The sequence below is a fragment of the Panthera onca genome, chromosome A2 (genome assembly GCF_046562875.1).
Source record: "Panthera onca isolate mPanOnc1 chromosome A2, mPanOnc1 haplotype 2, whole genome shotgun sequence".
In the NCBI taxonomy this organism is placed as follows: domain Eukaryota; kingdom Metazoa; phylum Chordata; class Mammalia; order Carnivora; family Felidae; genus Panthera; species Panthera onca.
This window is the reverse complement of record NC_138340.1, coordinates 142,309,957-142,337,404: the sequence shown is the minus strand read 5'-3', so window position 1 is coordinate 142,337,404 and position 27,448 is coordinate 142,309,957. Positions and strand designations below refer to the sequence as shown.

The window sequence follows — 27,448 nt, the reverse complement described above, 5'->3', positions numbered from 1 at the left end:
TAAATAAACGTTAAAAAAAAAAATTTTTTTTTAAAAAAAAGAAAGGGCCATACAGATGGACTGAATGGAGAGATCACAGAAACAATCACCTCTGATTTTGACAGCATCACTAACTTCTGCAATTCTTCCTGGGAAAAGATATTCTTTCTGATTTACTGTCTTGGACTAGAGGATGACTAGGAGGATGCTGGGATATTTCTTTGGTCTTTCCTTCTATAACAGCTTTCCCTCAACAGATCAGAAACTAACAAGATTCTAAATATATCCAGTCTAGTGTTCCATTTTTGGAAGAATATTTTATAATCTTAATAAAATATATTTTATTATTTCCTTTACTTTACACATGATTCTTTATCAAAAAATTCTTTATTTATATAATTTTTAAATGTACTGTAGTACAATTTACATGCAGTAAAATTTACCCACTTCAAGTCAATGATTTTTTATAAATTTACTGAGATTTCCATTTAATTAGTATTCTTATTTCCAGCCCTAGCCAAATATTATATATATTTTTTAATGTTTATTTATTTTTGAGACAGAGAGAGACAGAGCATGAATGGGGGAGGGTCAGGGAGAGGGAGACACAGAATCTGAAGCAGGCTCCAGGCTCCGAGCTGTCGGCACAGAGCCCGATGCGGGGCTTGAACTCAAGCACTGTGAGATCATGACCTGAGCCAAAGTCAGATGCTTAACCGACTGAGCCACCCAGGCGCCCCTAGTCTACCTTCTAATTTGCCTTTTCTGGGTAACTAATAGAATTATTCATGTAATTGTATACTAAGGATTTCTTATTTTAGTGAAGATTTTCTAAATTCAGACTCACAAATTTAAACAGTGATATAAGTCTCTGTAATTTTTCCCAAGTATGTAACTGAGCATCAAGACTCCATAGAAGCTTCAAAGATGCAGAAATAACTATAACGGGCCTCATAAATGAATTAATCCCAGTAAGGGTTCTAACAGTGTAGCTCATAGCTCTATACCTCAGGACTGTGCTTCAGAGATTTCACCACGTGTTTGTTTTTGTCACCAGTTATATACTACGTTGCTTTGAGAACGAGTGCTAAACTCAGAAGTACTCACCTGTTATTTTCTTCCCCATCGATTTTTTAACATCAAGGTGACCCAGTCTGATGTATGCCTGTACCGTTACACAAAGTCCCCCAGACACCCTAGCAGGCAGTCCTAAAGGTGATAAAAGTTGCAAGTCATCCACCTAAAACCACCTGGATAATGAAAGCTCATTTCAGGGAGCTGAATAGATAAGATATTGATTCTGGTGAAAGACAATGTATGCTCAACTCATGGTCTGGTAATAGAGGGAATGGAATTAGAGAGGCTAGCTGTCACCACAAATAACCTGAATCTCCTCATGAACTAAAATGGTTTCTAAATCTGTAAAACACTTCAACCTGGAGGAACTTAAAAAATATAGCACTGCCAAGTAAAGCAGAATGAATGTAGAAAAGGATTTCATTATTTAATGACAATCCAGATACTTGAGGTAGCTCTTCAATTAAGATCGGCCCAAGTTACTATTTTGCATCCCATATTAAACTGAGGAAACTTCCTTCTCCTTATTTTGTTAAAGTTGGGATTTCTTTGTTTTGTTTGTTTTATTTTTAGTGCCTTATGCTCCCAGGCATTGCTCTAAGTGTTAGAGGACCCAATATTGAATACTGAATGAAACAGAAAAAGCACCTGAGTTTACTGAATTTTTTATTCAAGTGAAAGAGACAAAACAAAACAAAACAAAACAAAACAAAAACTAAAAAGCTAATTGTACTATATGATTTTTAGCAGTAAAACATGCTGCAGAGGAAAATTAACAATGGAAGGAGAGAGATTTAGAAAAGTAGGGATACCTTTTCTGGATACGGTTGTTAGGGAAGGCCAGTATGAAGATAATATTTGAGCAGAGAATTAAGTGAAGTGAAAGTACAGCCATATGAATATCTGGGCATGAGCTTTATAACCTGAGGGGAACTCAGGTGTAAAACTTCCGAAGGAAATGTGATAGGCATATTTTTGGACAAGAAAAGTCCAGAATATTTGAACAAGAATATGCAAAGTCAGACATGAGGTCTGAGTTATCCGGGGACCAGAGTCAACTAGGCCCTTATAGGACCTCGATAAGTACTATGGATGTTGTTCTAAATACAGTTGGAAAGCCATACAGAGATTCTGAGATGAATGACAGTTATTTTTTAAAGGAATAGTCTGGCTGTGGAGAAAAAGTGCAAAGAAAGGAATCATAGAGACTAGTTGATAAGAGTTCTGGATTAGTTCAAACAAGAGATAAAAATGGCTCAGCTTAAAATATCAATGATTACAGCTAAAATAGTTATGTTCAGTTTGGTGAATAATTCAAAGATAAAGTATAAAGAATTTCCTTACATATTAGATATAGCATTTGAGAGAAGAGTCAAAACTGATTACAGTATCTTCTGTCTGAGCAACTCATGGACTGGTAGTCCCATACACTTAGAAAAGACAGGGCAATGAAAAAGATTCATAGAGAGGACATGGGAATCACCAGTTTGGACTTGGATATGTGAAGTCTGAAATGCCTATTAGATATCCAGAGAAAAATGTGTATGTCCCACAACTGAATAATGGCAAGGCATAAAAGGAATGCAATTTCGAATAAATATTTGTGTCATCTGTTTAATAGAGGGTTTTCAAAGCCATGGGTCTGGATAAAATCATAAAATGGGAGAGGGGGGTACATGGAACCCTGAGACATTATGGCATTTCTAAGGCAGAAAGAGTATGATAGTAATCAGAAGCAGCACTGATCCCTAGCAGTGATCACCACCAGAATCCAAGAAACAAAACTGTTTTAACAATGAGGGAGCGATGAACAGTGTCAATTGTTCTGAAAGTTCAATTAAACAAGGAGTGAATTTTTACAGATTAACTGCAATAACATACAACCCCCTCTCAGTGGGGTAATGCAAATGTTTATTTCTCATCTGCATAGAAAGTCAATGTGCATTAGCAAAGGGCAGAAACAGTGAGGGCTTGCAACATGCAGTCATTTGCATGCCGGGCTCTTCTGGCTTCAGAAGGAACAATTATTGTTACAGGAGCAGTCACCTTTTGGTAAAGCAACACAGCCAATCTTTGGCAATCTGATAAGAAAGTAACTAGAAATAAATACCCTTACCTCACCCTCCGTCCTCCCTCTCATCTCTTGCGAATTCTTCAGTTGTTTACATTCACCTGGAAAATAAGAATCCAGGAAGGCATTAATGCAGTTCATAAATTTAAGAATTGTGAAGGGAAGTCAAGAGTAGATTTGGTGCAGCAAATATAAGATATTATTAATACACCATTGCTTAATCGCTAAAATTAAGTAAGAAATATTGGTATGTGTCTATTTGTTTTCCTTTAGCACAAGCATCTTAAATATTCTTATACATAACATACACAATTTAAATTTAGGGTTAGCTTTTCAATCTGCACACATGCTAAAAATATGGTATGGTTATCATTGGAATTTCTTAGTATTTATAGATTATTTCATGAATAATTGATATTTTTGTGATATTAAACCCTCACATCCACGAGCTTTAGATCATTATTTATATAATAGGTTCTATTTAGACATTCGATAATATTTTATAATTTCCTACCTAGAAATATTGCATATTCTTTCATAGATTCAGTTCTAAGTATCTTAGAGATCTGTTTTGCTTTCAGGAGGAATGTTTTTCAAATTATATCTTCCAACTGGTTATTGCTGATGAATAGGATCGCTATGGATTTCAAATATCTCTCTCATGTCTGACAGAATGGTATTATCATTAAGCTCTATTTAGGTACTTCATCTCTTCTTCCAAAATATTTTTTTTTCAAAAAAGTTAACCTGTTGTTTGTAAAATGTTTTTATTTTGCTTACTGTTTTTTGCTGTCATTTAATTTTAACAAGCTTTCTCTGTCCCACTTTTGCTTCACGTGACTGTCCTCTGACTTAAAACTATAGATTTATTTTACATACCTTTTAAAAGGTTAGGCAAATTCTAATTTCTTGTTTGTTTCCTAAGTGCTTATTTTGCTTGTTTTAATGAATGAGTGTTGAATTTTAAAGTAAGGATTTCACTCTTTTAATATGATTTTAGTTTTCTCTTTTATAGTTTGATGTGGTAAATCTTTCCATGTGAGGCTGATTTATGCATTTATTTAATTTACAGTGTATGTTTTGATTAGTTGCCAAAGTCATATTATTGTCATGTAATTACATGTCATTTTTTCTATTTACAAAAGATACATTTTGAAGCTCTGAAGCTCCATCTGCTCTTTTAATTGTTAATAAAATCATCTGCATGACTGTCTGAGCTTCTTACATATCCCTTTTTGTGAGGAAAAGCAGAATTCACAAAATATTTTCAGTTTCATTAGTGGATATTGTTTTATTCAGGTATTATCTCTAATCTTCATTAAAAATCAAAAATAAATTGGATATTTTGAAAAATGTATTTTGTTCCTCAGTTTTCCTCATTCCCTCCTTCATTTGAACTAGTAAGGTTTTATATGTTCTACTCTCTCTCACCACACTTTTTACCCTATTCATTTTTAAACTATAGCTTTTATCTGTGTTCTTCCAGTGGTTATTCTTAAAAATGTATGTCTGTATCCATATCTATATATTATAATATATGCAATAAAATTAACATACATTAAAGTCAGTCTTCTGATTCTGAATTTGAGTTACAGGCATCAACATGAACTTACATTATGTGTTACTGGAAAGTATTGATATATCTACAGACATTGAAATAAATATAAATGTGTGTATACGCATAAGTTAATATACATACATTTCCTAGTTCTCTCCACTAAGAGGGACTATAAAACTCCTATGGCACACCTAGCACCCAGATCTTGGTTTTTATATTCCATTTACTAGCAAAAGGAGCCAGAACTCACTGGAGAAGTGGTTAATTACAGAGCTCTGGCAAGGCAAATACAATATGAGCTTGGGGTATGTTGGGGTGCCAGAAGGAAGTTCACAATTTGTTTTCATGTATATTAAAATATTAATGAAAAATTACAACTTTATAATCAAACCCACAGTTTTGAGGTATTTTATGAAAGTAGTTTTAAAAAAAAGACAAAAATTGGTTAATATCTACAGAGGAAAATATAATCCACAAATTAATATTTTGACAGTTGACACTAAGATATTTTTTAAAGAGTAATTTTTAAGTCACACTTAATACTGTTAAACCCAAGTTTATTTAGCTTATATCTTCAAGATTTCTTGGTATAAAAGTTTTAATAATTAAAATGAGTTAGAACTCTGAGCACAGAATAGCAATTTACACTTCTAAATTGATATGCGTAAAAGAAAAATATAAAGAATAATTATTTACAGGCATGTACCCTCTTCCTATGCCCTCCTTCAAATAGAAATCAACCCCTTTGACTGCTGAGCATTTTATTAAGCCAATCAAGCTGGTGGCTTCAAAAAAAAAAATCCAATGATTTTGGATACCCAAACCAATGATAACTGGAGCAGGTGAAAGCATTTGTCCAACAGTAGATATATAGTACAGAATGGGAGGGGGGTCATGGGGCTAAGAACTAAGAAATTTCAAGAAGACTTTTATTTTTTAATTTTTTTAAATGTTTATTTATTTATTTTTGAGGAAGTGAGAGAGAGCACAAGCAGGGGAGGGACAGAAAGAGAGTGGGAGACATAGAATCTGAAGCAGGCTCCAGGCCCCTAGCTGTTGGCTTAGAGCCCGATGTATAAGAATATGACCTGAGCTGAAGTGGGAAGCTTAACCAACTGACCCCACCCAGGCGCCCCAGGAAGATTTTTAAATTAGAGTTGGGAGGAGGGTTGTTTCAAGTAGTCTTCTCTGCAAGGAATTATGACAGGGATAAAATACAAATCGTTGATTCTAAGAAGTATTTTGTTAACCACTCCCACACACACAAACCCCCACATCTATGCACTTGGAAGTTTCTGAAAAGCCTGAGAAAAATTCTGAAATGTTTACTTCAGATTTACTGTTACTTCCTTAATTAGATGGTGGGTTTTATCAAAGTATTGCGCTTAAATCTCCCACAAAATATTAACTTATAGTAGAATGTAAGTCATGACCTTAAATTAACGAATCTGTTGAGGTATTCCAAACGTATGGTTATGTTTAGTTATACATACAGTTTGGAGTTAGGTAATCCAAGGAGTCTTACCAAGGAAGGGTAAAGTGATACCATAAAGGCATATTTTGATTTTGATTTTGATTTTGCTCTTTTTAACTAGTACTTAGAAAAGCCAGGGGCCTTAACTTCATTAAGATTTACATAGTCACGGAGAAAGAACTGAGTGCATAAAAGTTTCCAGAACATTACAATCCAGTAACAGTCATGCTAACTAATTCTCTCAGGCCTACTTCCCTTTTCTTACTACTAGTTCTTTTATCACTGATTCCTTGACTCCTTTCAGTCTAATTTTACTAATGGTCCTTCAGATTTCTGGAAACTTGACTTTTCTTTTAGTTACTATAGTCTCATCCTCAACATGTAGTTTCTTTCACCATTCAATGTCAGTTATACCACGCTTAGAAGAAGGCCTTTAGCAAGATGGTCATGTACTGGGCATTCTGATTTCACATTTATTATAAGTCACTAATAATCCATTTTTCATTTGCTATAATGTTCCCATTCCCCTTCTTTCTTTTTGCAATTGGGGTGCTGAAAGTTGGAATGATTTTCATGCCTAAATGTCATGTTATGCAAGTATTAATAGTAGGCAACAGTAAAATGGGGGATAGGGGAGTTGGGATAAAAATATTGTAGGAAAGCCCAAAGGAAGTTGATAAGAAAGCTAACTTAAAGAACACCCTGAAACAGAGCCTAATAAGATACGTTGATTGTACCTGGACTGTATTTTTGAGTATGTAACCAAAGGAGGCCACTTAATGTAAAATTATTGCATAGAAATGTCTCCCTAATCATAATTCTAAAATAACTCCCTCATTATCTAAGTTTCTAAGTTTCATCACTGATTCTCAAACATTTTTTCTTCCAAGAATTACTGCTTAGGGGCGGCTGGGTGGCTCAGTCGGTTAAGTGTCTGACTTAGATTTGGGTCATGATATCATGTTTCATGAGTTCAAGCCCTGAGTCGGGCTCTGTGCTGACAGCTCAAGGCCTGGGTCTGCTTCAGATTCTGTGTCTCCCTCTCTCTCTGCCCCTCCCCAACTCGAGCTCAGTCTCTCACTCTCTCTCAAAATTAAACATTAAAATTTTTTTTTGCAAAAAAAAGAATTACTGCTTAAATGGAGAGGTTATAACATAAGCTTTTAGGAGAATGTGGTTTAATGTGGTTGAGAGTGAGAATATTAATGAAAATATTTTAATTCCTAATATGCACTCAATAAAATATGATTATGATGTGAACACTAGCTTCAGAGAATTTAACTTACATTAACAGAGTATAAAGAAACAGTACTTAGAAGAATATAATTTAAAAAACAACAAATCGGTTAGTGTTACTAAGATACTAGGGAAGGATTCAAGGACAGCTCAGAGCCTGGAGCCTGCTTCAGATTCTGTTTCCCTGCCTTTCTGCTCCTCCCCTGCTCATGCTCTGTCTCTCAAAAATAAATAAATGTTAAAAAATATTTTTTAAAAAAGAGAAAGAGAGACAGAAAGACACTTGATTTCAGAAACTGTTAGATTGATGTGCCCTTTTGATTGACAAGATTTAGAAGAGGTGCTAAATTATTAATGTGCAATTCCTTTGTAATGACTAGTAAAGAAAAATATGTATGTAGCTTTAGTCTAATAAGCTCAGAACTACTGTATGTCAAGAGTCAAATTCATATAAGGTAGTAAGGAATAAAACCAACCACAGCTTTCCTGGTTTCAAGGTAAGCTTTCAGGATCTATTATCTAACAAGAATGGTTAGCAAATCTAACTAGTTTGTGTAACTCAGACATTTTAATTTTGCCTGAGCCCTAAGGTCAAAATTTCAGGCTATCCAGAACATGTGGATTTGAACACAGGTCAGACGTTGTCCAGAAAGCCTATCTTCAATAGCGGAATGTTTTAAAATCTATATTAATTCAGTGGTTGGAGCAAGCAGTGTTTAGACATTTTAATTGATCTTTTTTTTTTTTTTTTCATTTGTATGTAGCTCCAGTTAGTGTGTTAAGAGACCATCTGACTTCTATATGACTTCTCTGGGTCTATTCTAAAGCTGGAAACATATTCCTTAAGGTAATCTAGCAAAATTGGTTTACTGAATTAAATAATTCATCCAGGAAATCTTTGTGCAGACCTTCTGAATATAAGTTGCTACAGGAACTGTTAAGAAAAAGGAATAACCCAAATAATCCACTTTAAATAGCCTAATAGGAAAAAAAATTAGGCAGTCTGTGACTTCATGTACTCATTCATATTTCTGCTGTCAAGAGTTTGAAGGCATTTTTTGAATAATATGGGAACTATCTGACCTACTTTTACATCTGAACTGCAATACAAATAAATATTTTTGGTCTACAGAGGAAAAATATACATTCAGAAAAAAGATTAAACATAAAAATATTGGAAAGAAACAGATAATCTTTAAGTAATTTAATTAATTATTTATAATTCTCATAAGATTCTGGGGACATTAAATTCAGGGCATTTTAGATTTAAACAGGCTGCTTACAATCTTAGAACAAAATCCTTTTTTTGAAAGCAAAATCTTAAAGCTATTGATTTTACTCTGAAATTGATGTATGTCTGTATTGCTATATGTAAGAAAATCTAAACTTTTATGTATTCTCAGTACATTTTTAAATATTTAAAATTACTTGTAATAGAATTTCAATATATGGTTTAAGAAATATTTGGAATTATTTAAAAATATCTATCAAAGCACGACATTTAAAATGCTCAAAGCTCATTTAAAAATGAGCTAGCTTCACTAAAGTATTTCTGTAAAATAAAATGTAAAAGGCATTAGTTCTCCTATAAAGAATATAAAAAAGCAATTGAAATATTATGATAACATCTAAATAAATTTTGGCATTTTACCTTGTTTCTGTACTGTAGCAAGCCCCTCCCAAAGTTTGAAAGAAGAAATCATTTTTATTATTATTCTATGATAAGATATTTATAGCTCACAGAAAGTATATTTCTCTCAATTTATAGAGACTAAAAAAATGTATCAACTTTTTAGTTTGGACTGATGCAATTACTTTCATCTATAATACAATAAAATATGTATTTTTTGAATTCTTAACGTAGATTTATGTATAAATATTTTATTTACCTAATTTACATTATATTGGGTGACTTTCCTTACTGATGTGACACTGAACTTACCTGATCATGATAGCTACATTGGGTAGAAAATGAAGCAAGAAGTCTGGATTATAGTTTTAACCAAATATAAACTGTTTACCTTTGAATAGAAAACATAATCCCTTTTTATAACTGTAAAATCAACCTCTAAACTAAAACTATCAATTTTACAATATAATTTATTTATCCCATGGTGAACTGGATACAAGACTATGGATAAAAATAACTCAAAATGTATGTTTGACAATAGTGTGTTTTAATGAATTTAATCTCATACAGGTAAAATAATTCTTTTACTTACTATAAAGGGTTATTTTGACATAAAGAACCCACTACAAAAATTATAGTTTTATTTGTCTTTTAGTCATTAATGACTAATTTAATTGACAAGTTTAATTTTTATCAAAAGTTAAAGATACATTACAAATGGATATATGACCTACTTTAAATATATAAGTACTATTTAAACAAGTTGTAGTACTCATATAGACCATCTAGAATTTATTGATAAATTATATGAGGCCATCAAAACCATGTATACTTGAACCTCATTATTTTTGCTTTCATTTAATTATGATGTGACTTTATGTCCTTTGTAGGAGAAAGAGCCATTGGGGTGAAAATTCATTACAGTGTTTATTATAAGGATAATATGAATAAATATGAATAAATGCACTTGATTATTTTTTTTAATTTTTTTTTTTAATTTATTTATTTTTGAGACAGAGAGAGACAAAGCATGAACAGGGGAGGGTCAGAGAGAGAGGGAGACACAGAATCTGAAACAGGCTCCAGGCTCTGAGCTGTCAGCACAGAGCCCGACGCGGGGCTCGAACTCACAGACCGCGAGATCATGACCTAAGCTGAAGTTGGCCGCTTAACAGACTGAGCCACCCAGGTGCCCCTATTTTCTATGTTATAAAGTATAGAGCTAAATATTTATCCATATTTAATAACTATTTACTATTGGATTCAAATTTCATTTTTATCCTATTATGTAGTAAATGCTGTTGGTAGTCACCTAAATATTTTTTTGGAGTTATGTGATATACATAAGTAAATATGCATATATTTATATATTTATATATATGTTTACATATTTTGATATACATATATATGAAAAGCACAAATTTATCTGGACCTCTTCCAGAATTAGTGCCAAATCAAAAGTTAGAAAACATCTGCCTACCACACTCCCTGGTCTACCACTTGACACTTTTGTCCTTCTTTATACTGAATATCACACAGTTCTCCTGAGGTAACAGCATAGGAGTGATGCTATATTTGATCCTATTTTTTAACAACACAGACATCAGTGTTTATCACAGTGTCTGCTGTGATAAAACCTTGCTGGCAATAGGACAAATAAGGAAAAGCAATATGTAAACAAGATTCAGTGCTGTGAAACACAAAAAACAGAATTGAATTCTAAAAAGAAGAAATGAAGTAACAATGAGGAATTACATGTTTCAAATAAATAAACTGCTCCGCTGAGATTAGTAGTATAATTGCCATGAAGAATACAGAAATCAAAAAATTAATTTGCAGAAGACATACAGATGGCCAATAGACACATGAAAAAATGCTCAACATCACTCATCATCAGGGAAATACAAATCAAAACCATGATAAGCTACCACCTCACACCTGTCAGAATGGCTAAAATTAACAACACAGAAAACAACAGATGTTGGCAACGATGCAGAAAAAGGGGAACCCTCTTATACTGCTGATGGGAATGCAAACTGGTGCAGCCACTCTGGAAAACAGTATGGAGGTTCCTCATAAAGTTAAAAATAGAACTACCCTATGACTCAGCAACTGGACTATAAGGTATTCATCTAAAGAATACAAAAATACTGATTCAAAGGGGCACATCACCCCAATATTTCTAGCAGCATTATCTACTATAGCCAAATTATGGAAAGAGCCCAAATGTCTATTGACTAATGAATGGATAAAGATGTGGCTTATATATAAACAATGGAATATTACTCAGCTATCAAAAAGAATGAAATCTTGCCATTTGTAATGACATGGATGCAAAATGAAGTAAGTCAGAGAAAGACAAATACCATATGATTTCATTCATATGTGGAATTTAAGAAACAAAACAGATGGACACAGGGGAGGGGGAAGAAAAATAAAATAAGGTAAGAAGAGAGAGGGAGGCAAACCATAAGAGAGATTCTTAACTATAGAGAACAAACAGAAGGTTGCCAGAGGGGAGGTGGGGGAAGATAGGTGATGGGCATTAAGGAGGGCACTTGTTGGGATGAGCACTGGGTGTTATATGTAAGTGATGAATCACTAAATTCTACCGCTGAAACCAATATTACACTGTATGTTAACTAACTTGAATTTAAATAAAAACTTGAAAGGAAAAAATTTACTTTCATTGTCAATCTCAAAAAAAAAAAAAAAAACACCTTGCAAAACTGAACAGCTGCCTGAGAACTTCTATTTTTTACTTAAAGTTATTTTTACCAAAAGCTGTGTCAACAATATATACTTGGCTATTTCTCTTTCTTTTTATAAAGTTCTTGACCTATGGGGTGCCTCAGTGGCTCAGTCGGTTGGCAATCTGACTTTGGCTCAGGTCATAATCTTGTGTTTCACGAATTTGAGCCCCACGTTGGGCTCTGCACTGACAGCTTGGAGCCTAGAGCCTGCTTCAGATTCTGTGTCTCCCTCTCTCCTTCTCGTTCTCTCTCTCTCTCTCTCTCTCTCTCTCTCTCTGCCCCTCCCCCACTTGTGCTCTCTCTCACTGTCTCTCACCCTCTCAAAAATAAATGGATAAACACTTGGGGGAGAAAAAAAGTTCTTGACCCAATCCCATCATATCTTTCTTTCAGTCTCAATTCATTTACCATCAAAAGCATGATCATGCTGGGTGACTCCCAATTTCCAGGACAGCCATCCCCATGTTGTTCAATACATGTATCTGATCCCAGTTGCCACACTTCCCATTTTATCAATCTCCTTCAACAAACCCTCCGGAATTCAAACTGTCCTCATCAATCCCCTGCAGGATATTCTCAAAAATCTCTAAACTGTGTTTAGATTCCCCTTCATCATCTCATTCCCAGTAGCACCGACTATGTAATGAGGAAAAAATGCTCCCTTGCAGTCCACTCAAATGTAGGCTAAAGGAAAGTGCAATCTTTTTCTCTCCAATTACCTCAGGGTCTAGAGAAGTTTTATATGTTATATGACATTCTTGTTCCCCTATTTTTTCCTACTTTAAGATTTTTTTTTTCTTTTCTTACCTTCTTCCTCCTTCAAAAAGCTCAGGACTTTGAAAACACGTCGCTGTCTTCAACTAAAATGTCTTCTCTTTGACCACCACTTTTATCATCTTTTTCAGTTATATCAATAGTCACATAAATGATAAATTCAAAACACTGGTTTTTCAGTTTCTTTGGTTTCCTTCATTTCTTGGTTTCCTATTCCTCAAGCAAATTTTCCTCAATCTAATTTCAATCAACCTCTTTAGTACATTGAGTTTATCTTCTATATATAATCAATATATTATTATTAATATATTATATATTTTATTTATATATTACATATTTATATTAATATAAATAGTATCCATAGCAGCACTATCCCTCAAGCTGCACATTCTGACATCCCATTTTCTTTTTTTTTTTTTTTTAACATTTTTATTTATTTTTGAGACAGAGAGAGATAGAGCATGAACGGCGGGAGGGCCAGAGAGAGAGGGAGACACAGAATCCGAAGCAGGCTCCAGGCTCTGAGCTCTGACATCCCATTTTCTATTCACCATCTCCTATCCTTCACTTACTACAGTATGCTCATACCAACAGCTGTCCATCCTCTCTCACACCGTCAATCCATTATAACATGGTAACTACATCCTTGCAAATATCCCTAACTTCCTTGCCTCTTTCTTCTACTATTGTGTTAGCTGGCAAAAATGTCAAACCTCTTTGATCCAAACTGCAGGCTTACCCCATGTTTATAACCAAGCAATTGAGTATTTCTGGAGAAAATAAAACCATACTGACCATACTGGTTTGCTTCAAATTTATAGCCAACAATCTCCAATAGACAATAAATACTGACAATCACACTGCTACCTATAAATCGATTTTTTTCATTTCTTTGATATAGCAATTTACCATCTTTTCTCCTGAAAAGTCTAGTTTACAGCTCAATCATACTTCATAGACAAAAAGTTATTAGACTCAAGTAATTTTATTATTTCTACCACCAAATCTATACCTACTTATGCTGTATTCCTTTTTGTTCTGTAGCCATAATAAGTATTTCTGCTCTTACTACTATTTATATGCAGAATCCCATCCTTTCCCTCTAAACAAACTCTTTCCTGTAATTCTCCCCATCTTTAATGTATCAGCAGCTTCATTCTATTCGATAGCAGTATTTTGTGGGTATGCAAGCTTGCTCTGATATCATCTAAATTTAAAAAAACAAAAATTCTTGATCACATGTCACAATCCAGTTGCCTCCTCATTTCTCAGTTCAATTCCCTTAAAAAGTTGTCCATATTACTGCCTCCCCTTTTTTATCTCCCATTCTCTTCCAAACCACTGCATTCATGTTCTTATTTCTACAACACACTGAAACTGGTCTTAAAAATAACACATTACCAATATCTTGTTAGATCTAATGGTGAAATTTCAGTTCTCATCTTAATAAAAATCTCAGCAGCATTTTGCATTCTTGACTACTACCTTCATCTTCTTTAACACACACACACACACACACACACACACACACACACACACACCTCTAGATGCCCCACGATGTGGCATTTATCTGGCTTTCCTCCAACAACCCTGAACGGTCCCCAGCTTCTTTGTGACTCTCCTCTTCAATTCTTAAATACTGGAGCTCCTCTAAGGTTGTCTTCTCAACCCTCTCCTCTATGCTCTCCTTAGATTTTCCACAGCTTTATCTTTTAATATTTTATGTATTTACTCTTTTGTTTATGTATAAACATGTTTATCATGGGAATTTGCAAACATAGATAAAATATTCATAAATATTTTTATAATCCAGCCTCATAATGACCAATATATGATGAATCATGGTTCATTTATAATGCCCACCCAAAGCTGGACCATTTTAAACTAGGCATGTATCATTTCTCCTTTCAATAATCCATAAGTTTTTAAGTATAGTCATAAAACAATTATTTATTTTTCTTGTATCCAATTAGTGTTAAAATTTCTTTAATTGTTCCATTTTAATAATTGTCTTTTTACAATTGCTTTTTAAAAATAAGGATCCTAATAAATCCTATGGATTGAGATTTTTTTACATGGTTTTTCAATTTCTTTTAAATTTCTTTTAATCTAGAACAGATCTTTTTCCCCCTCAAATTCACTTCTTAAGGAAACTAGTCTTTGGTTCTGTCGAATTTCTAACATCTCCAAATTGGCTAACTGCACCCCCATGGTACCAATATGTACTCAACCTCAGTTCTTTCTGTAAACTTAATTAGACCCAAAGATATGATGAGATTCACGTTAAATTTTTAGACAGGAATATCTCATAGGTGGTACCATTTATTTTTAGTTGCTATTCATTTCAAATAAAGAGATACATCATGTCTCTCTTTTTAGGCAGTTAAAACTGGTCAACTTCAGATCTTATCCATTCATTATAAAGGTTCTCTATCAATCAACCTTATCACTCAGTGATTTTAGCAGTCATTGAAGATCATTTCTTATCATTTATTCCCATTATCTACATGTTATCTACATGCTGGTAACTGGTTTCATATTTATAGCTCTAGCCTTCTTCATTCATACCCAACTATCTGCAAACCATCTCTGCTTGGAGGTGTAATACGTATGTCCAAGATAACTTTGTCAAACAGAAATATTAAGCCCTGGATTTAACCTATAACCAAGTCTTCTCACCTCAGTAAATGAAAATATCAGGCAGTGAGTTACTCTTCCCATAAACCTAGGAATATTCTTCAATTATTCTATGTCTTTCATTCTGTATAATCTATTATTATATCCTATTTGCTCTACTTTTCAACTATGTCCTGATCATAACCAAATCCTGTGGTGTATCCTGCTTCAACAATTACCCATTTTGCTATAATTTCACTTCTAATCTAATACAACAGTCGTCTGATTACCATTCCAGCTACCATTATTTTCTCCTACATATCAGCCAAAGTAATCCTTTTAAAAATAGACTGCATCTTTTCCCTATAAAATCCCCCAAAACTTTTTTTTAATTTCAATCAGCATACAATTCAAACTCTTTATTATGGCCAATCATATACTACCTAACCAGGTGCCTACACTCTCCAACCTAATCTCTCCAACCTCCCTTCTGCACTCTCAACGTACACATCTTTATCCTGCTCATCAAACACCATGACTCCTCCCATCCAACACTTTTCCATCTGCTAGTTTCTACATTCAGAATACTCTTAATAGCCTCTATGACCCTTCACATCATTTTAGTGTAAACTCAATAAATCTTTCCTAAACATGCCAGCTAAAGCAGTGACCCCATAGTCAATTTCTATCGTATTACCATAATACATTTGCATAGCAATCATCATTATTTAAATTTTTCTTGTAAACTGATTAATTCATGTATTTCTTATTGGCTTTCCCCAAATAAAATATATACTTCACCTGGTTAAAGGACACTATGCTTTTCATTCCTGAACCTAGAACAGTGCCAGATATATAGTTCGCAGTAAGAACTCAATAATTGTTGAGTAACTTGCAAAAAAAAAATCCATTCAAATAATTTGCAAAGAAAATCTTCTAATGATCCCGAAATTATAGGATAAGATAAATCTGATTAAAATTAAGCTGAGAACTACTCAAATTAAACCCAAAGGTATTAAAAGAAGAAGGATGTCTCAGCATTAGATACGATAAATTTTGAAAAAGAAAACAGCTCAAAAATAACAATAGTATAAGTGCTTCAAAACAAGATTATCTTAAAATCATAGGATTAAGGAAGGACTTTGAGGAAACTGAAAACATTCCTATGTATATTTTTGCAAACAGGTTCTCTTTATGGTCTTATTTTGCAAATCAATCATGATGTTAAACATATCTCAGCATGAAATATTTCTTCATAACAATTATGCCCCAAGTTAAATACATAAATAAGACCTATATTATTAAATATGTATTTGTTATACATACAGTTTAATAATATAAAGTACAAGTTATTTATAACCTATACTTTATTGTATGTGAGGTTGTTACTTTTAATTTTTCAATATGTAATATAAAGTCCCAATTCAAGCTTATTATTAATTATTATGGCATTTCATTCCCTTTTTTATTTTGCCCCTTTCTATTACCAATTATCGAAAAATAGTAAAAACTACCTGCACATATTTTATACTTTAAATTTAATTGCTTTAAAGGCTTTTTTACCCCAAGATTAAATCAGATAGATAAAAATGTCAAAAACAATTCCAGGCACATAGAATGTGTTTAGACTGTGTTTCTGTCACTCTTGAATAAATACACTGAAGTTGGGGATGGGGAAAGAGGAAACAGATCGAATTTATCTCTGTGACACTTTCGTATTTAGGCTTCTTCCTAAACACATTGTTGTACTTTGTGGTAAAATACCTTAAAGTATTTAATGTATTTTATTACTTTAAGAAAAATTTTTTAATGTTTATTTATTGTTGAGAGAGAGAACGTGAGCAGGGGAGGGGCAGAGAGAGAGGGAGACACAGAATCCCAGGCAGGCTCCAGGCTGAGCTGTCAGCACAGAGCCCGTTGCGGGGCTTGAACCCACGAACCACAAGATCATGACCTGAGCAGAAGTTGGATGTTCATTTGACTGAGCCACCCAGGTTCCCCATATTTTATTACTTTTAAAATGAAGGTGAGGCACCTGGGTGCTTCAGTTGGTTAAGCATCCGACTTCAGCTCAGGTATGATCTCGCAGTCACTGAGTTCAAGCCCTGCCTCAGACTCTGTGCTGAGCGCTCAGAGCCTGGAGCTTCTGTCTCCCATTCTCTCTCTGCCCCTCCCCTGCTCATGCTCTGTCTCTCTCTGTCTCAAAAATAAATAAACATTATTTTTTTTAAATGAAGGTCATCACCATCATACCTTGGAACTATATGACAAGGTTGTTATGTAGCTCATATGAATCACATAATATGTGCATTACTCATATTGCTATTATTGATTAGTAATATAAACAAATAATTTACTAGAAGAGAATGGTCAGTTTTCCTGTGTCCCACTCCAAGTTTAATTTTAAGGTAATCATGACACTGAAGGGCATCTCTTTGTGGCCATAAGGCTTAATTTTTCCTTAATTTACCTAAGTTATATGTAGCCTTAATTATGGTAAGAAATGGTTTGTTTTCTCACTGAACTGTCTAGCTCATCTGGGTTCTGAATTATATTCTATACCTAGCATAACAATAGTAGGTTAGAAAAAATATACTATGAAATGGTAATTTTTAAAAAATCATTTTAAATAAATGACTAAATATTAGGGCACTATGATTGTTAAAGATAATGTACCACCAGACTGGGGAATGTGTTTCTGAAAAATTAATTGCTTCCGGGACAGGCTGTCAGTTTCCATAGTAACCAGATTACATATTGAGAAGTAAAAAAATTAATTTATATTTTTTTTCATTTCCTTTTCTAGAATGGTTCTTGAGTTGATAATGTTATCCATCAAGGAACTTCAGCTAAAATAAACATTTATCTACTAGCTCATAGCTTGATTGGCATACCCAAGGCATCCCTGTGACATAAAACATATTTCTTCTCAGATTAATTGAGACAACTAACCAAGCTATTGATCAGACTGCCTAATGCTGATTCACATGGTTTGTCATACTTAAATGACTATTGTTAACTAACATTATAGCCAAAACACAATAGATTAAGTTAACATATAACTGATGATTTTTTTTATTTATTTGGCTGAAGTTCCACATGCTGCAGCTTGTTTAGTATTGGATGTTGGATAATTGTGTCTCAGTAATACTTCTAGAAATATTACATTTAGTTAAAATTGGATCTAGAACAATATTCCAAGTCTAATTAAGTTTGTTTTACTGACATAAATATACCCAGAAGTAAAGAAAGTCTGACATCTAAACATGTAACAATGGCCTCCATTTTCAATAAAGCTATATTCATTTCAAAATACGTAACAAGCCAAAAGAAGTATACTTTCTTGTGAACTCTGCACGAAAAAAACTTGTACTAAAATTCAAAACAAAACATTTTTTCTCCACAAGCATACATGAGTCCCTATGTGATGTTGTCAAATTAAAATAATTTTATTTTAAAATGTTTTAACGTTTATTTATTTACTTATTTTAATGTTTGTTTATTTTTGAGAGAGAGAGAGAGAGAGAGAGAGAGAGAGAGAGAGTGTGTGTGTGTGTGTGTGTGTGTGTGTGTGTGTGTCAGAGCACGAGGTGGGAACCAGCAGAGAGGGAGACTCAGAATCCCAAGCAGGCTCCAGGCTCTGAGCCTTCAGCACCAAACCCGACGCTGGCCTGGAACCCACAAACCACAAGATCATGATCTGAGCTGAAGTCTGAGGCTTAGCTGACTAAGCCACCCAAGTAACCCAAACAATTTTAGATGTTCTTTATAGGCAAAGAGAAGACCTGTAAGTCTCCCCCCCGCCCCCCCCCCCCCCCCAGGCCACTTGAGGTCCCTTCAATTGGAAAAAGGAATCGTAATAAACATTCGAGTCACCACGGTGCCAGGCACAGAGCAGTCATTCAATAAAGGCTAACACAGATCTCAGGCTTGAGGGCCTCCAAACCTCACCCGTTCTCTAAAGCAGCATTCCACCAAAATGGAACAAAAGCTCATAATCCTAAATGCAGGGCCAGAGAGACCAGGGATAGGGGCTAAACCAAATGGCCACAGGGGAGGTGCCAGGAGTCGGCTGGCCCAGGATTGCGCTCACGGTCTGACCTTAGCTGGGCACCTACTTTCCTCCTGTCTGGCTCCAGCTGCAGCGGCTCAGTCATGGTCGCCTGGCGCCTGCTGCCATTGCTCGGACCCAACGCCACGTGCGGGAGCACCGGAGCGCGGTCACAGAAGGCCGAAGGGCGGGCACCGAAGGCACGCAGCTGTGAGGAGCCGCCGCTGTTGCTCTGGCTCTTCCGGAAACGCCCCTCACGTGGCAGTCACGTGACAGACGCTGGGTGGGGCCCCGCGGCCTGGTTTCTCGGACTTGTGTCGGGAAGGTAAGCTTTCGGTCTCGGGGGTCGTGCTCTTTGCTTTACTTGGACTTTGGTCTTTAAATGTAGTCTTGGCTGCGTTTCGGCTTCTCCCCGTTTTCTAGTCCGGTCCTTCCTTTCCTGGCACTTTTCTCAACTCAACAGGCTCTGGGTTTCAGGGGATGGTTTGCTCTTTTGTGGGGCTCCAGGCAGGGGGATGTGGCTCGGTGTTCACTTACTGTGCAGCTGCTCTCACCAGCCTTGGGAGCCAAGAGAGCTCATGCTGCTCGTCCACCTCCCTTGCCTTTCTGGCAGCAACATGATTCCATCTGGGTTTTGTGGCGTACATAAAAAGCAAACAGGAAATGATTTACATGAGGCAATCCTCTGGGTGCCTACTACATCTCAATCTTATCCTCCTCTATCGTTTTGGAAGTTATAAACAAAATAAAAAAAAATAAAATAACAAAATAAGAAAACAAAAAATAAGAAAAAAACAAACCAGTATAGTAGAAAACGTTAGCTTAAGTGACCCAAGTTGTTTATTAAGTACATGATGTAAACTGGGGCACTTCCTCCAGAAATCCCTGGTTCCTTGCCCAACCTTCTCAAACATAGCCTCTGGAGTTTCTTCACTCCCTCCCACTCCCCCCCCCCCCCCCGCCACCGCACTTTAGGCAGTATCACTCCCTAATTTTACAAGGAAACAAAGGCTTTATTGTTGCATGATTTACCCAGATTCACAATTCATTAAAAAATTAGTCCATATGCAATAACCAAATAATTAAGTTTAGTTTGTGGAAAATCATATCTAAATTTGGAGCACTGCAATAAACAAAGTGAAAATAGAATGGAATAGATTGGAGCCTCTAAATCAGCCTGTTGTGTGTATCCTCCATTGTTTGCTGAGAAACATTTCATAAGGTTTACCAATGATAAATTTGTGTTTTGTTCAAATTTCAGAGGTCATAGAAGTTAATATCTGTCGTCTGTGGGTCAGCACTGCCCAAGGAAGTCAGACCATCCTTTGACCCTGAAAATTGACAGTGTTTTTCAAAGTCAGGACCCATTGAATCAATCAGACTGATTCCTTGTTTCTGCTTTGAAGTAAAATGTGTATGTATGATGTTTCTGTGTGTCCGTGAACTAACTACCCTTATGGAAGCTGAGAGATGGAAAAGTTAAAAGATTGAACACTGACACATTGTATCCAAAGGAAATTACTATCTCCCAAAATATGTCCATAACTTTCTTCTAAGATTATTGTTGTTTGATCGTAAAACTTTTATCCGAAAATCTGATTTTCAAAATCAAAGGGTAGGAGTCTGTGTTGTTAGAAGATTTGGTATAAATTGAGGCAGGACATGGTATGGGGAGGAAATAACAGAAGTTCAAAACAGTGGCAACTTTCCTGTGGTGGGATAGCCAAATAGAAAGCATTCAAGTACCTGACAATAGGAGGGTTCTTCCAGTATGATGAATTATGACTTCTGATTGTTTATAGTTGGAGGAATATAAGCAGACATTCAGATTGGGGCAGACAAGAAGAAATCCAGTCAAGACAGGTAAATTCAGCAACATATCTGCTACGTGGAAGAAGGTTTAGTACTGGAAAATGATATGTATCCAGAGATACAGGAAAAGTAGAGAAAGCATCTAAGACAAAGGTAAAAAGTGGAGCCCTTGAGGCACATGGCAAGGAAAATGGCCCAGTTTTATTTTTTTTTTAATTTTTTTTTTTAATGTTTATTTATTTTTGAGACAGAGAGAGACAGAGCATGAACGGGGGAGGGTCAGAGAGAGGGAGACACAGAATCCGAAACAGGCTCCAGGCTCCGAGCTGTCAGCACAGAGCCCGACATGGGGCTCGAACTCACGGACCGCGAGATCGTGACCTGAGCCGAAGTCGGCCACTCAACCGACTGAGCCACCCAGGCGCCCCCAAAATGGCCCAGTTTTAGAATCTAGTCCAGGCTGACCCACTAGTTAGACTGACCTGATGATGAACCATTTACTTAGGATTTGTTAAGCATTTAGTTAATGTTAAACATGCATTAGAACTAAGGGTACAACAATGAATAATAAGAAACTCTTAAAATACACCTCCATATTTTCTTTTGGAATTGATGGATTAAGAAAGTCAGAAAATATGCCTGCAACCTTCTGAAGATGGAAAATCAGAGTGTGGAGAGGAGATAAGGGAGGAATGACCAGTGATTGGGAATGGTTGGTACAATGATATTTTTTGAAGTAAATTGAAAATAATTGTTGTAATGGGACTGGTCCATGAGTTGTCATCAAATGTGAAACTGTGGGTATTTGTATGAGAGGCGTCATCTTGTAATCAGATAGGAATTAATTGTTGGTAGCCCAAGTCATAAATGTAAATGGAATGAAGAGAGAGAGAGAATATCCAAGTGGGTTATAAACTAGGTGCATAATAAGAATGAAAAGAGTTTAATGCATATGTTAAGTAATGGACCTTGTAGGTATCACGTGACGTGTAGATATCACGTGAGAGCAAAGCCTCCTTAGAGCCTTGCTACTCTGAAATGAGCAGCTTCTGCTAGTTTTGCTCATGTCTACATAGGCGCAGGAAATAGGAAGTAGCTGTTAAAGGTATAGACTTAATTAGGTAACAATTGAAACAACTTTCTCTTGAGAAAAGATATATAAAAATTGCCCATAACTTGAACTTGAGAGGTAAAAATGTATGATACAACTTTTACACATTCTACAGCTTGTCTGTGTTAGGACTTTATTTATACTGTGGTGAACAGATAGGATCAAACTCCTATACCAGGATATTCCAAAAGTGTGATATGCTGTAGCCTAATAATGCTCTCTCTTCCCAGGAGAAGCCTTCACTCTGAGATAGCAAGAGAGAATGCAAGAGATATATGTGGAGGGAGAATCAGGTGAATTAGTCTTGTGGATCTTTCCCAGTAACCCAGAAAATGTAGCTAGGTAGCAGCTGTAAAGATGAATGGGATACTTGGCAGAAAATAGAATGACTGGCAAAATCCTGGAGCATATGGAAATATGCTGGGAGCATACTGGGCCATATGGAAATGGAAAAAGGTTGCCTTTTATGAGATGTTTCGGAAACCCATTTTTATAGCTAGAGGCCTCTAGTTGGAGCCACGTAAGTGGTAGGGCGAGAAACCAGAAAAAATTTACTTTGCTATTCTTGTGTAGCATTACTTTAGCCCAAGGCTGAGAGATTTATAAAACTACCTACTATGAGACATAATCTGTAATATCTAATAACTGGTAATATGCAAGGAAATATTGATATGTAAATATAATTAAAATGTATCATGAAAATTGTTAATGGATACAAATAGAAGTTTGCAGAGAAATAGAGATGGTATAAGGGAGGAAGCATTTGGCTCCATTTAGAGGATGAGAACTGAGAAAAGGTTTCAGAGTGGAGTGATAGTTAACATAGCCATATGATTATTCCATAGATAAATAAAAATAAGATCTGAAACTGACTACTTCTAAATATTTATTCATTCATTCCTTCTTTCCTTGCTTCCTTCATTCCTTCTTTCCTTCCTCACTTCTTTCCTTCTTTCCTTCCTTCCTTCCTACATTCTCTAGGAGTATTCAGGGAACCAGTCATCCAGCAAAGCTTCTAAACCAGAAGTCTGGGCATCATCCTAAACTTATTCCTTTTCCTGATCCTGGTTGGTCACCGTCACTTTGTAATTTCTACCTCTTATTTTTCAAATGTTTTCTCTTTCTGTAGCCCATCATCATACCTCATTTCAGGTCTTTATTATCTCTTGAATGCGGTCTGTTGATACCTACCTAGTCGAGTACCGTTCTCCACTCTTGCCTTTTTCCTACCTGTTCCTCCACCTAATCACAAAGGTGGTCTCTCAGTGTAGCCCAACTCTGTATGTCCTTTGCTTAAAAACTTTTCAGGCTACTCATCTATTATCCATCCTCTTCCCACCTTGCCATTCTCCTTATTTAAACTATATGAGATAGTAATATTAAATGTCTTATAATTTTCTGAATACACCAAGCTAGTGACTTGTGACTGCCTTTCATATATGCCATTCTGTTAGCCAGGGATGCCCCAAGCCCACTCCCATCTATCTTCTGGTGATGTTTCACTAAACCTAGTTATATTCCTTACTCCAAAAAGTCATAGGTGCCTCCATACAGATAATTTACTAATTCCTTCTTTGTTCTACAGTCACATCTTAAATATTACTTATCACATTATTAATCACTAATTATCAAAATTATCCTGCACATATGATTTGCTTCAAAATAACTAAATATTTCAATATAAATACACTGACTCTAAAATGAAGTACTAGTAAAACTGGTTGATATAACTTTACCAATTCAGTTCCCATCATTTAAAAAAAAAAGTAATTTTTCAAATCTGCACATGTTTTCTCAGGAAGTCCTCAGAAGGGAAAAGACATTAAAACTCTGGAACTTTTTTTTTTTTTGAGGAATAATCTGATATTCTATAAAGTGAATGGAAGTAGGTCTGCCAGACCCAGGAATCTGTGGTTTTAGCTCCAGCTGTTTTAGTCACCAAATGTGTGGACATCTTTAAGTCACTTCACTTATCTTGATCTCATTCTTATCTATAAAGTATTGAACAACATGAACATTAAACACCCTTTTATATAACTTTATATGACTCCCATAGTGTTGGCAAGTTTGCAAGGCCAGGATGAAACCCAAATAAGGTTTTGATTATGAAGCCTGTTCTGGTTACCTATTGCTGCAAAACAAACTACTGGTGGCTTGAAATAATCACTTAATTTTGCTAGCAAATTTTTGGATTCAAAATTTTGGAAGGCCTCACCTGGTATTTTGATCACTGATCTATGTGACCAGCGGGAGTGAATAGGGCTAGAATTTCCACTTCAAAGATGACTTCTTCACTCACTCATCTGGCACTTTAAAGATCTGCTCCCTTCCCATCTTTTTCTCTTCTTCTGACATCACATTATCCAAGGTCCCTTTTCACATGCCTTGGCTTCTCAAACATAAAGTTTTCAGACTTCTTACATGGTTGTTAGCTTTCTCCAGAACAAATGCTCAAGAGACTCAGAACCAAGGCTTTTTATAACCTAGCTTTAGGAGTCTCAGAATATCACATTGTTACATTATCACATTGTCTGACTATATTGGCCAAGGAAGTAATAAAGGGCAGTTCAGAATTAAACTGTACCTCTCATAAGGAAGAGTAACAAATAATTTATGTTCATTATTAACATACTAACGAAATCAAAGTCCAACAATGCCATTTTTTTCTAACTCTTGTTATTACTTTTCAGTTACTTTACTTCTCGGGGGTCTGGAAGTCCTGATTAGAAATAATTTATTTTATCCTCAAGACTGCCATGCAAAACAGTTATAAAAAAAAAAGTAGCAAAGTAACAGGAAATAGAGATGTTCAACAATAATATGAGCTGGGTAATGTGTATGAAATGTTTTTATTATATATATGACCTTTTTGACACCTTTTATAATTTGTGGAAATATAAGCACACCCACAGTGAGCTACTGATGCTCTCAATACCAATAAACATTAACTTATTTGTTTATACATTTGTTGAAACTGACAATATTTCAAGGTCACACTTTACTGCACCTATAAGATTAGAAGCATTGTAAATAGCTGTGTTTTGAAATGTATGAGAAGAGAAGCATATCAAATATCAAGAACAATATTCTTCAAAATAATTATATCGCCTTTAGTCACTGCTTAACCTTCAAAGATATAGCTGAATTTTCTATGAACTGTATTTTCAGTTCTCTTCCTTGGAATGATGGAATATTCCAATAAACAATGGAATATATGAAATAGATATTTTCTGGTCATTTGGGTTTCTTCAAGTATTTACATTTCATGGTGTTCCTGAAGTAACTGCAAAGATTGTTGGGTATATTGACACCATACTAGGGTTGCAGTTTTGCAAAATCTGACCCTCCAATTTATATTGTGATTATTCATTGCCTGATTTTGAATACAGAGAAGAAATGAGGGGCAGGCATCTCTGGATGCAATTGACTTGATCATTCTCCTGTTGGTTTACAGAATCGATTCTACCAACTAAACCTTTAAAGGGATGCAGATGTATGATCAGAATTAAACTAAACAATGGAAAAATCTTGGGAACTTGAGACTGAAACCTTTTTGTTATGATCCACTGTATTTATATGCTTTACCTGGCACTTCTGTTATTTCACGAGAATGGTGGTGACCTTTTAAAATTCATGTTGTTACAAGGGGAATTGATACACTTGGAAGGGATCAATCATCAAATTATTTCTAGAACCATCGTGTTATTATCCATGAAAATGGGTAATTGGTGATTGAGAATAAAATCTGTTAATCTAGTAAATATTTCTGTATAGTTTTCAAAGTCTCATTGCTTAAAAAAATAATAATCATTATGGTAACACTAAAGTTATTTGCCTTAAGTCAGGGGCAGATGTACTATGATGTAAAGAACATTTAAAGTAGAAGTAATGAAATCCAAAATAAGTTAATAAACCAACCAGAAGTTTCCTTATTTACAAAATGAAGGTGGAAAGACTTCCTAAGATATTTGTGGCAAGAATTTGATGATAACAAAATAAATACATATATCTAAAACAAAAATATATAACAAAATATATACATACACATATAGATGGGTACATGTGTTTAAGTGAAATGCTTATGTATATATAAAGGTGAATAAATGTTTACATTTATGAATGTAAAAAGAGAGAAACTAACATAATATTCACATATTTTTAAAATTGTATCAAGAGGGGCACTTCAGTGGCTTCACTGAGCATCCAACTCTTGATTTCAGCTTGAATCGTGATCCCAGAGTTGTAGGATTGGGCCCCATGCTGAGATTCATTCTCTCTCTCTCTCTCTCTCTCTCTCTCTCTCTCTCTCTCAAATTTAAAAAAAAATTGTATCAAGAAAGCACATTAATAGCAAAAAATATCCTACCAACTATTATCATCATTAATGTTTTGTAAGACAGAGCCTGACTCAAAACAAATATTAGAAAGATAAATGTCAGTATTCTGTAGCAGTTTATGAAAATATCACCATATTGCCCTCATGTTACTCAGTACACTGTGGACCCATGAAATCTTCAGAAAGGACAGAGACTACAAAAGAAATATGTTGGGGTTAAGGGGTTAAATCAATTATACAAAAGCATCAATCAGAGTTAGTTACTTAAGAAGCCAGGAATAGATCTCATTGTTTCTACAGCCTGTATTCTTTTCTATAAATTTATAGCTTTTGGGTCTTGCAATGGACATGAAGTATTATCATCACATCTAAAGCTTACTATATGCTCCATGAGGAATATAATTAACCTGCAATATATTAGTCTATGATTGGCAAGAGAGATGGGAGAGTAAGATTAAATTGATATGAATCCACTTGACACTCATAAACTACCAATCATGAAACTATAAACAAAGATTTATATTGTTGGACTTTTTTTAGGGAACAATTTAACTCTATAGTCCATCTCTGCTGCTTAAAATAGCAACGGGCTGGGCGCCTGGGTGGCGCAGTCGATTAAGCGTCCGACTTCAGCCAGGTCACGATCTCGCGGTCCGTGAGTTCGAGCCCCGCGTCGGGCTCTGGGCTGATGGCTCGGAGCCTGGAGCCTGCTTCTGATTCTGTGTCTCCCTCTCTCTCTGACCCTCCCCCGTTCATGCTTTGTCTCTCTCTGTCCCAAAAATAAATAAAAAACGTTGAAAAAAAAAAAAATAGCAACGGGCTGCCTACACAAATTATAATCCACTGCAAACAAAGGGCTTGTTTGTGTTTTGCTTCTGTTTTAATCATAAACTGTGTTGGAATTTAAAAGTAAATTCAAAAGTCAATATTTTTTTTTTAATACCCAGCAATTAGAGGAGCAGTTAGTGGA

The 27,448-nt window shown here is 35.2% G+C and overlaps 2 long non-coding RNA genes across 6 annotated transcripts in view; one reads left to right on the top strand and one right to left on the bottom strand.

Moving 5' to 3' along the window:
• LOC132679466 (uncharacterized) overlaps window positions 1–19,456 on the bottom strand; it is a 404,100-nt gene extending 384,644 nt beyond the window's left edge. For 3 of the 5 annotated variants that reach the window (XR_013552866.2, XR_013552867.2, XR_009610169.3), the window contains exons 1-2: window positions 19,287–19,456; window positions 3,173–3,228 (exon numbers count right to left, since the gene is read on the bottom strand). This is a non-coding gene — a long non-coding RNA (uncharacterized LOC132679466). Of the gene's footprint in view, window positions 1–1,086; window positions 1,189–3,172; window positions 3,229–19,269 lie in introns of all 5 variants that reach the window. The other 2 variants (XR_013552868.2, XR_013552869.2) reach the window with 2 other exon arrangements.
• A 1,569-nt stretch (window positions 19,457–21,025) lies between these two features.
• The window catches only part of LOC132676184 (uncharacterized), a 109,860-nt gene continuing 103,437 nt past the window's right edge, over window positions 21,026–27,448 (top strand). Inside the window, exon 1 of the long non-coding RNA XR_013552857.1 lies at window positions 21,026–21,082. This is a non-coding gene — a long non-coding RNA (uncharacterized LOC132676184). The remainder of the gene's footprint in view (window positions 21,083–27,448) is intronic.